Source organism: Hirundo rustica, chromosome 4, assembly GCF_015227805.2.
Source record: "Hirundo rustica isolate bHirRus1 chromosome 4, bHirRus1.pri.v3, whole genome shotgun sequence".
NCBI classification, from domain to species: Eukaryota; Metazoa; Chordata; class Aves; order Passeriformes; family Hirundinidae; genus Hirundo; species Hirundo rustica.
In genome coordinates this window covers 2,319,710-2,331,500 of record NC_053453.1, presented here as the reverse complement: position 1 = coordinate 2,331,500, position 11,791 = coordinate 2,319,710, and positions in this window count along the sequence as shown.

The following is an 11,791-nucleotide window of genomic DNA, read 5'->3' as shown; positions in this document are numbered from 1 at the left end:
CTTCACTGTTACAAATCTCCCCCTTGCCTTGAACGACCTCATCCTTCCTTCAAGGGCCTCAGGGAGGTGGAATTGGCACCTGGGAGTGCTCCCAAAGCAGCTGGGAGTGAAGGCGAGCCGTGCCTCGGGCCATTAGCCCTGGCTCTGTGCCACCAAGCCCTTCCACGGAGTGTCTGTCACCGTGATGGATGATGGCACAGCTCAGCTTGTCCCCAGCCAGGGACTCACAGAAACCTCCTCTGGGGGCTGAGGGCAGAGAAGGAATAAATAGGGCGTGAAGAATCTGTGGGGGAAGGAGGGAATGTTCATCCCTGACCTCCCAGGGACATCACCTACACCATGTTGTGGAGCTGGGGGAAGGATGACTGGGGGTGGCTCCCAGAGGAAAGGTCATTCTCTGGAGAAGGGACATTCATGAGGCTGCTGGAGGTGCAGGGAATGGGGGTGGGAGAGGGAAAAACTGCTGGAGGTGCTGGGATGAAACAGAGCTGTGGAAGTGCTGCAGCCAGGTGGGTGGCTGGCATGGAAAAAGTAATGAAGAGAGGTAGCAATATCACTAATTAGATCAGGAAATGATGGGTCTGACCCTGTCCCAGCCCCACAAGGAGGCAGGTGGACATCACAGCCATCACAGTTGCTGCAAGTTGCCAATGCCTTGATAAACCAGAATCCCAAATAAATCCAGCTGTGTTTGTTGTGCTGAAGGCATTTGCCCCAGGGAGGGGTGGCCATGCTGCAGGAAGGTCATGTCCACGTATTTTCACAGAAACACAAGGTTGGCAGAGATCTCCAAGATCATCAAGTCCAACCCAGCCCTGACACCTCAACTAAACCACAGCACCCAGTGCCACATCCAGTCTTTATTTAAACACATCCAGGGATGGTGACTCCACCACCTCCCTGGGCAGACCATTCCAGTACTTTATTATTCTTTCAGTAAAAAACTTTTCCCTGATATCCAACCCATATTTCCCTTGGTGCAGCCTGAGACCGTGTCCTCTCCTTCTGTCAGTGCTGCCTGGAGAAAGAGACCAACCCCACCTGAGCACAGCCACCTTCAGGAAGTTGTAGAGAGTGATAAGGTCACCTCTGAGTCTCCTTTTCTCCAGGCTGAACAACCCCAGCTCCCTCAGTTGTTCCTCACAGGGTTTGTGTCCCAAGCCCCTCACCAGCCTCGTTGCCTCCTCTGGATGCGCTCAAACATCTCAACGTCCTTCCTAAGCTGAGGGGCCCAGAACATTTTGGTCAAGACCTTTCCCTAACAGAGCACTTGGTTATATCACTCCACGGCGTAGAGGCATAATTATTATTTTTACTCTGCTTTTTGCAGTTCAAAATACCTCTGAAAGTGTGTGTGAGCTTTTTGTGGGATCAAGGACCGCGGGGTTAATTTAGGACTGTGTGGTGAAGCTAACATCACCTGGGGAAATTCTGGCTGGAAGAAATCTCCCAAGCAAACAGCCCATGGATTGTTCATTTATGGACAGTGGGACTGTTCTGACACATACAGGCAGCAGGGAGTTTGGAGAACCAGCACCTGGAGATGATCTTAGCACAAAAGTCTGAAATTTCCTGATGCCACATTAGCCTGCCTAAAGCTGGCTGCAAAAATCCTGTGTTTCTTTGACATTTTAAACAGAGGATTGCAAAGGCCTTGTGGTGAAATGAGTTTGCATAATTTGTGAATCATTTTTCACAGAGTCACTGAATGGTTTGGGTTGGAAGGGACCTTCAAATCATCCCATTCCACCCCTGCCATGGACAGGGACACATTCCACCACCCCGATTGCTCCAAGCCCCATCCAACCTGGCCTTGGACACTTCCAGGGATCCAGGGGCAGCCACAGCTCCTCTGGGCACCCTGTGCCAGGGCCTCCCCACCCTCACAGGGAATAATTTCTTCCTAAAATCCAATCTAAACCTATTAATTTCAGTTTAAGCCTCTTGCAAAGTGCCCTTTACAAGGACAATATATAAAAAGTCTGTCTTCCTTGCCTTTCCTGTACAGGGAACAGCAGGGCTGCACCAGCCCCATTTCGGGGATCCTGATTGTTATTAATGATAATAACAGCACTTACAGGCCCTAATCAGAGCCAGTGCTGGGCTGGCTCCTGACTGAAACACCACACAAGCAACAGACACCTCTCACAGCTCCCTGTTCTTTCGTGGCACCGTAGGAAGGTGTAATCAACCTGATACCAGCAAGAAAGATGTTTCTTGGTACTTTCCCCAGTCTTGCTCTCCCAAGATTTTCCTTTTCCAGACAATATTTGAGATTCACCTTTAATTTTCTGCATTTTCTCTGGACACCAAAATGCTGCTCCTCCCTTCAAGTACTACCAACCTTACCCTGAAAGCAGAAATGTTGGTTTTGTCAACTTTTATAAATCACTTCCAAAATATTTCAGCACCTGTTTGATTTGTGTAGTCCTATTAATTTCATTCAGGTTTAAGCCCTGTCAATTATAAAACCGAGGCCTGTGATGTGCTGTAAATTTAAAAGCACATGAAACATTTATGCCCAATTTAAGAGCAGACTGATAAAAGAACAGTTTGCTGTGCTGGAAACCCTTGAAAACTGTGCAAAACCCCCTAATTTGAGGAAGTAATAGATGAAGAAATTCCGTGTATGTTAAAATTCTGATTATATATGGGGAGACATCATTCTGAGGTAGAGAATGTGCCTTGTAAAATTGTCAGTGACCAGCAGAACGAAAACATTCTGGATCTGCTGCTGGGAGCACACTGAACACCAAGTGCCTTGCAGGGAGCTGGATTCTGATGCTGACACCCAAAAGACCCAGCTTGTAGCACCCAAAAAATCATGTCTGCCCAGCTGGTGCCACCCAAATGTCACCCTGTCACCTGTGCTGTGATGTCACCTCCCTCCCACCCGGCCTGTATCGCTGTGCTGGCTTGGAGGACTCCAAGCCCACAAGCTCTGCTGCTGCAAGCTGATGTTCCCAAGAGATAATGAGAATATTTCAGGCAATCATTAGGAGCCTGTTTGCTTCCACTTGTGCCACAGCTGAGTCTGGGTTCCTTTGGGGAATTGTCTCACTTCATTGCCACGGAGAGCTCAGGTCTTAGGTGAACTTCCAAATATCGTGGATCTACCTAAAAAGTAGAAAATCATTCTGCAGGCAAACTTCTGAGGCAATTTATTAGCAAACCCTGAATATGCGTTGGTCCAAATCACTTACCTCCTCATCGTCCCCAGGAAATAAACAGATTTTTTTGTTTACCAAGGTAAAGCAGACTTGAGGCTGAAGTGGGATGCCAAACACACTCCCTTCAATATTGCTGCTGTCATCTTTGTGGTCCCCACAGGGTTTCTCCCTGCCATCACCCATCCCTGGCAATTTTCCTGGGCTGTGAGCACTGAGCTAGGACAGATCCCCTGGTGCAAGTGCAGGCAGTGTTTCCAATATACAAACACTGCAGTGGGAAGGGAGAGCCCTCTGCTCTGCTACTCCCCTGGGCAGAGAGAAAAAAGCTGGTGGGCAGCTAAAGGGAGAACCCAGCAAAGTTTGAAGAAGAAAATTTTATTACAAAATGCAATGCTCCATAGCCCTCTGGACCCCCTATTATTTTGGGGTTTGTTCTGCTTCCAAAAGGTGCTGCTCAGCCCTGTCACCTTCTCAGTGCTGAGTACTGTGAGCTGTATTTGCCTTCTCCTTTTTCCTGTTGTCTCTCACTGTAAAACCACTTGTGACAGAGGAAGAGAAGAGGAGGGATAATTCTTGGATTTCACTTCTTAAACCATTTCTAACACCCTGAATTATCTGCCCAGCCTCCAGGTGCTTCTGCAGAACCACGGGTTTCTGCATCACGTGTTCCCCATGTCTCCTTCACCAGCCCTGTGTGGGGCTGTAGGCATTTTTAGCCCTCACGAGTCCAGCTGATGGATCAGCCTTGCTGATGAATTAAGGTGGGGAGGTTCCTCTGAGCCCAGAACAGGGTATAAAAACACAGTGAATAAACGAGATGTGCAACAAGGAGTAAGATTCTCATTTTTCTCTCCTGCTGACAGACATCTTGTGTGGCTCGGGTTCACCTGAGGAACCAGGAGAAGGCAGGTGATCTGCCCTACCTGACTCCAAGGTGCTGGGACCAGCCCAGCCCAGCTAAGGAGGGATATTTTTAATTCTCTTCCAGCACCTCATGTGTCCAGGCCAAGGGAGAGAGAAGGGATCAGTTCACAAGACAAGGAAGAGAAGAAAATCTGCATTCCCCAGCACTCTGTGGGCTTGAAAGCTTTAGCACAAGAAAGAGCGAGCCCTGGAGCACTACCCTAGCATAAGTTATTCCCACTTCTCCATTCTTCTCTCTTTTCCTAATTTTCTCCCCTTTGATCTCGACTTGCTGCTTCTGAGGCTTGCATAATTTCCCCCTTGGGCGAGTGGAACAGCTGCAAACCTTCCCTTTCCTTCCTTGGAGACACAGCCCGCAGGCAGTTTTCTCATTTGGGTGCCTGTGGACTAGATCTGCCTTCCACCACCAGGTCACCTTCATCTGGCTCTTCCCAGCGTGGAACAGGGACATTTTTTGGCCTCAGAGCACTGGCCATGGCTTTTTTTCCAGAGACAACTTCACGTGGTGTTGCTAGACAGACACGAAAAGAAAGACACACAGGCAGGTCGTCAGAGCAAAAGAAGAAGGTTTATTTCTCGACCTCAATTTATATAGATAGTGGACAATGACCAGGGATTGGAGAATGAGGTCGCCTCTCCGACCCACTGGTCAAACTAGAAGTCCATCAATTGTCCCTCCTCCAAGGAGGAATGCGAAAACAATCGCTTTGTTTATGTTACAGTCTGTGAGAAACTCCACTACAAAAATGCAAACATCAGAAGGCTGAAAGAACAGGACAACTACGTGGAATCTTTGTGATGCTGGCGGTTGGCAAGTTTGGAGTCCACGGTCAAGCCAGCGTGGCTTTGGTGTCTGAGGATGGCTCAGCTCCTTTCCCATATCCCCAAAACTGTTTGCTGGTGTCTCGTTAATCCATCAGGGTTACTTGTGCTTGAAATAAATTGAGTTTGAGAGGTGCTTCCATGCATTGCTGAGCTCACGGCAGCAAGGAGAGGAGAAGAGCGGAGATATTTCACTTCTGCAAGGCTCAAAGTGCAGGTGACACACAGATATTCCCATTGGACGTTTCTGGAGTGATCACTATACAGGTGGATGAAGGCGGGAACTGTTTTTTTTCCCCCCCAAGATCGTGCCGTGACTGGAAAAGGAAATATTGCTTCACCGACACTCATTGGCCTCATGGTTTTAGAAAGACTTTGGGGGCTTTTTGTCTCTTCATGTGACTGAGAAAGGGAAAAATGGGAGATTTTTCTCGGCGCAGGGAAGTCACCAGCAGGACCAGGGAGCAACGATGGCTGAGCTGAGCTCTTTTCGGTGCTTAAAGGATTAATGTGAGCTTAAACCAAAGCAGAGGTCCCAAAAACCTGCTCATCAGACCTGTGGGGAACCCCAAATCTTCCTTGTGTTCAATCTTCTCCTGCTGGCAGCATCTCCCCAGATCAGAGCCCTCTCTCAGTGTGCTTGCAGACAGTGGTTTCCTCCCCTTTGATGCCACTATTTTGAGTTTTCACTTTGTCCTCACTCCTCTGAGATGAAGATGTAGAGGATTTCCCATCACAAAGAAATGCCTGCTGTTCTTAAAGAAGCCAAAATCCAACCCTGAGAAAAGTCTTCGGGAAGAGTTCATCCTGCAAAAACTGGTGCTGGCCCCATGCAGGCTTGAACTATGGACTGGAGAGATTATTTTGGAGGTTTAACTCATTCCCCAGACTGAGAATTTCCCATTTTTCCTGTGAATTATGTCACATTCCTCATCAAGTCTGTGCTAGTCACATGTTTTCCAGCATTACTGTGAACAGGATTTTAAGGGTCCAAATTGCTGCGAAAAGCAATGATGGTTTGTTCTGCATTTAATGTTTTAATTAGGATTTTTGTTTCTGCTTCCCAACTGGAAGGATTTTTTTTTTTTTGTGAATATTCAAAGACATTGGCCAGGTGCCTGGAGCTTTGCACAGTTTTCTGTTGGAGGTATTTATCCTGAAAATATTTAAAGGAGATATTGGCAATGGTACAAGCACTCATTTTGCTGCAGAAATCCCACTCTCAAACAAGTTGACAAATTTAAAAAATAGAGGAGTCAAAATCCAGTGTTTTTAGCGTGAAAATGCCCATTCAGTTGCAACAGTGACTGAAAAAAAATACAATTTTAAAGTCCAAATCCATCATAATCTGGTCATGTATAATGTCTTAGGATCAGCACATACTTCAAAAACAGATATTTTATTTTCTTTGTCCTTTTTTTTTGTCTAGATTCAGATTGCTGCAAGGAATTGCTGGTGGAGAATAGATGGTGCATAAACGATCCTGCAGAGCCGGAGTGCAGACCTCAGGTTCTACTTCTTGATGACTTCTAATGCCATAATGTCCATAAATACCCTTCTTCATTAAAGACAAGCTCTGTAGTAATTCCATTGGTGATATCAGCGTATTTGCTTCCTCTTCCAGGTCCCTGCCCATGCAGGGGTGCTGGAACTCGATGATCTTTAAGGTGCCTTCCAACCCAAACCACTCAGTGACTCTGTGGCCGTTTTGGCTGGGTAGTGACATCTTTTAAACAGTCCCAGCTAATTTGAAATCCTCTGCCAAGGAGCATCCACAGCTCCTTTCAGCCTCTGGAATGGATTAGAGGGGTCTTCTCAGCACGTCCCTAGCCCCAGCACTGCTGAGGCGTCTGCTCAGCCGTGCTGGAGCAAACAGGTTGTGTTGAAGATAACCAGATGTGGGCAGATAAAGGGGCTCGGCGGAATTAGGGCCGTGTGTGTCTGATCTCTGGGAGCCTCCAAGAGATCCTCCAGCCCCCAGACCGAGCAGCAGTCACAGACAAGTTCCTCAGGCCATTTCTGGTGGTCTAAGGCAGGTAAACCTGTCAGATGAGGGTGAGAGGTCAGCAGTGTGGAGGTGAAGGCAGAGCTGTGTCCGACCATCCTGGTCTCAGGACATGGAATGGATCACAGGATCACAAAACCTTGGAATGGTTTGGGTTGGAAGGGACCATAAAGATCAGCCAGTTCCACCCCCTGCCATGGACAGGGACACCTTCCACTGTCCCAGGCTGCTCCAAGCCCTGGCCTTGAACACCTCCAGAGATCCAGGGGCGGCCACAGCTTCTCTAGGCAACTGTGCCAGGGTCTCCTCACCCTCTTCACAGGGAATAATTTCTTCCTAATATGGAATCCAAACCTGCCCCTGGCCATTTCAAAGACACGGCTCCTTGTCCTGTCACTCCACACCCTTATCAAAGTTCCCTCTCATGGCCCCCTCAGGCACTGGAAGGTTTTATAGGATCTCCCTACATCTTTACCTTCTCCAGGCTGAACAATCCCACCTCTCCCACAGGGAAGGTTGCCTCAGCTTGAAAACCCTGTTTTTTAAGGATAAGGAAACACTAAATGAACACTCCTGTGTGCTCAGGGCTGCTCTAGAACTGTCTCAATGTCCTCCACCCCATGTGGGCTCCTGCAGCTTTCATGGGTTTCTTTCAACTCCCTCAAAAGTGAGGATTCAACAAGGAACTTTCAGCTGGCTGATGAAAATATCCAACAGGCTTAAAAGTGGTTATAGGTGTTTATCTAGACATTTTCTCAGTCAGATGCAGCAGTTTGGGTGTCCCTTTTTTTCGTTTATCATCTTCTTTTGCAGTTGAATGTAGCAATTCAAAAAACAACCTCCTTCCCGCCCCTTTTCATTTTCTCTCTGAAAAGCACACTGATTATTGGTGGGTTTTTATATTTAAGAGTAATCTAAGCTTTACAGGACCTCTGTTGTCAGGCTGCTTCAGATATTGCATTGACAATTCCCAGCTAGATTTATCTCCAAGGATATTCAGTGCCTCCCCATGGCATTATCCTTCTGCTAATTGAAATTCTGTCCTAAGGATGAGAAATGATAGATTTCCAAAGGGGGACAAGAAATAGCAAGGAAAAAAACCAAAACCAAACAAAACAAAACAAACCTCTAAGACAATTCCCCAGGCTGGAAATCTGGAACAATGTTTTATTCCTTTCCCTTACGGTCAACTTCCCAAAGGGGCTGAATTATCAAATATTTCATGGGGTAATTTTAGTAATTAAAGAATTTATATGTATATATGAAACCCCACAATGCTGATCACAGGGCACAATCCAGTTTACAGAGCACTTTTCTGCTGGGATTCACCAAGGCTCTTGCTGGTTTCTTATCAGTTGGCTTTTTAAGAGTTCTGACTTGTTTTAGTACATTTTCCCCCAGATGTTTTGCCCCATAACATTTCAGGGTTTGTCATATGGCTTAAAGCCCACACATGACCCTACCTGTATTTTTGACCGGTGAAAGAATGTTCCCAGAGTGCTGTTTTCATAGTCATGAGCACAAGATCCCCTCAAAATTTGTACCCCTTCTCTGGAAAAAACATTCCAAGGGTTCTGGAGCTGCTGCCTAAGCCAGAGCCCCACGAACCCTTTGGCTCTTCAGCTTTGAGCCTGCAAGAGCGTTTAAGCTTAAACAAACACAGCAAATTTGCTGCTGGTTTCACTGCGGTTTGACATGGGTAGAACTCCGTCCTGTCTTTAAGGGAGTTGGTGACCATTTATGTCATAAAATACATTAAGGGTCACAAAAATGAGAGAGGAGATACAGAAACCACTGAGAAATGCTGCCTTGTCATTTCTCGCGTTGGGACGTCCAGCACTTCCAGGTCCTGCTTCTTGACCTATCACACCAAATTCCTGAATGCAGGAGGATGCAAAGTTCTGGTGGAAGGAGAAAAAGGGATATTGAGAAAATGTGAGGTCCCCAAATCCAGTTTTATCTTATTTATGCAGACTGACCAGTAGGTTTGGTAGAAGAGATGGGGTGACCAGCATCTCCTAGTCTCAGCTTTGTGCCTGGCTGTATTGGATTATGTAACCTAAAAAGGTGTATTCTATTTCATCTGTTGAAAGCTGTTTTTTTGGGGGATGTTTTGTCCTCCTCCTGCTCCTCCAGGTGGGAAGGAGGAGGATGCCTCTTGATAATGGCCCAGCCATTGAATCCAGGTGGGGCAGTGTTTCTTATCTCTTTCACCTCCCCTCCATCCTCCAGGGGGACGTCTTCTGATAATGGGCCATCAGGGCTCACCAATGACATGACACATTCCATCATCCCATTGGGAGATGCTCCACACAGCCAGCTGTTCCTAGCTAGATAAAAACTGGGAATGAAGAACACAAGGGATCCAGTTTTTCTGCTGGATTCCTGGAGGAAGACTGGACCCATCTCGTCACCACTGGACTTTCTACAGAACCATCTCTACTCCACAGAACCACATCTGTTACTCCAGGAGGATTTATTTGGGCTGCTTCCAACACCCTGACCACCAGGGTGCCAGGTCGTATCCCTGGCTCTGTCAGGGTTTTTCCAGGATCTTTTTTTGCTTCCTTGCTTGTTTTTTTTGTACTACTACATTTGTATTTTTTTTTTTTTTTTTTTTTTTTTTATTCCTAGTAAAGAACTGTTACTCTATTCCCATATCTTTGCCTGAAAGCCCCTAATTACAAAATTACAATAATTTGGAGGCAAGGGAGTTTACATTCTCCATTCTGAGGGAGGCTCTAGCTTTCCTTGGCAGACAACTGTCTTTCTAAACTGGCCCTAGAAAATCCTTCCTTTCTGGACTTTACTTTCCTCTTGCTGAATTAGTGCTGAGGGTATTTTATGATGCCTCCCAGCTTTAACTTCCAGACAATTTGCAGTCTGGTTTGTCACCAATTGAAGGGAATCTTTGGGAAACACAGACCACCTCTGAAGCCCAGAGTGCCCAAAACAACCCACAAGCAGAACAAGCCTGGAATCTCTCAGTTTTATCTAACTTATAATGCTGAAATATTCCAGACTGGCTTTCTGCTTGTAAACACCTGCATGTAAATGCCAGCAAAATTATAAAGGGGTGTCCCCAAGCCCCTCCTTGTCCCTTAAACCACCAAAAATAATGCAATTAAGGGAAAATACCTTGTTTGGCCCAACTTGAAAAGAACCAGGGTATGTTTTCCGTGAGGAGGTTTAATGTGGGTTGGATGTTTGCAGTCTGGCTTGTGCCAAGGAAAGGGCTGTGGATAAATAGGATTGAGGAGCAGAGTGAGTGCTGCCCTCACTCTCTGGGATGAAGGGAAGGGGATTGGATGCAAGTGGTCAGCAGTATGAGACACCCACTGCTTTTATGTCTCTATTAAGAAGGAAAAGACGGAGAAAGGAGGTGAAGATCGGATGGGTGGGGAAAGTGAGGAGCCCTGGGTGAAGGAAGCCTGGAAGCCCTATCTTATGAAGATGGAAGAATGGCAGGAAAAGGGGTGAATTTACAGCCCCAAGTGGATCCTTGCATTTGTCCTCCTGCAGACAAACAGGTCCCCTTTTGAATCATGGGGCTGTAATTCTGTTTGGGGACTGTGCACAGGAAGAGGGGGGGAGGCTGTGAGAGCTGTCAGGGGGTTTGTGACCTCCCCAGAAGCCCCTGATGGAATTCCAGCCCCATAACCCACAGCTGCCTCTTCTGGATCCAATTCACCAGCGGCCTCAGATGTGGAAGTTGAGCTGGAGCTCGGAGCTGTGCCTTGCTCCTGCTGGGGAGTTAATCAGATTGCCTTTGCTAATGCAAAGCAGGGCAGGTTTATGAGCCAGTTTCCCTGGATTCTGGCTGGGCTGGGGCACCGGGAAAGCGCAGAGCAAACTTAGGTGCTGTTAATGTGATTGGATCGGTGTCTGCACTTCTTCTCTCAGAGTCATTCATCAGCAGGAAAGTGCACAGGGCCAGAGCCATGGCATGGCCCCCGGAATGACCTGATGAGCCCTGGAGATTTTCCATTTGCCTCTTCCTTCTTCACTGCAGGTTTGTCCCGAACTGCAGATGAGCAAGACCCAACTCAGGGCCACCAGTCCCAACCCAGGATATCAGATCTGACTCAATTCCACACCTGTGGTCCTGGTCCATAGAATTCCAGAGAAGAACAGGTCCTGATGGCACCTCAGGGTCTGTGTTCTGGCACCCCAGTGCTCCTCCTGCAAAAGTCCATCCAATTTAACAGGACACCACATCCAGAACTAACTTGACAGCAGCCAGTGGTGTCTGAGACAGAGCTGGGATGTCCTGGGATTTAGCACTTGTTCCACTGGATGGATTCCCTCTCCATGCCCCCAAACTCTCTGTTTAAAAACTTAAGACCAACTTCAGACCATTTCTTGGGGCTCATTCTCTTCCCCTCACCAGCCCCAAACAAGTAAACACCACACCCTCACAGTCAGAACAGGCTGAACCTCTAAAGCACCTCCTTTCTCAATATTTTTTTTACAAACACTTCCTGACCCAGCACACCTTTTCCCAGTTTTTTTGGCTTTTTGGGGTTGGTTGTGTTTTGGTTTTTTTTGTTTGTTTTGTTTTGGTTTGGTTTGGTTTTGGTTTTGTTTTTTTATTTTGGTTTTGTTTTGTTTTGTTTTGGCCCTCTGAAGCCACAGTGTCTTAGAGCTTATGGGACAGAGAGCCAGACTGGATGAATTTTTTATCCTTGAAGGGGAAAAAAGAAATCCATGATAGACGCTTATCCCAAGCTGTGCCTGGCCCTTCTCTGGGAGAAAATACTCCAAAATCAACAGCTGAACATCACAGACAATTCAACACAGAGCCTGGTACTCCACTTTGGCCTCATTTTATTTACTAGCACAGATGTAGCCAGGAAAAACACGATGCCTG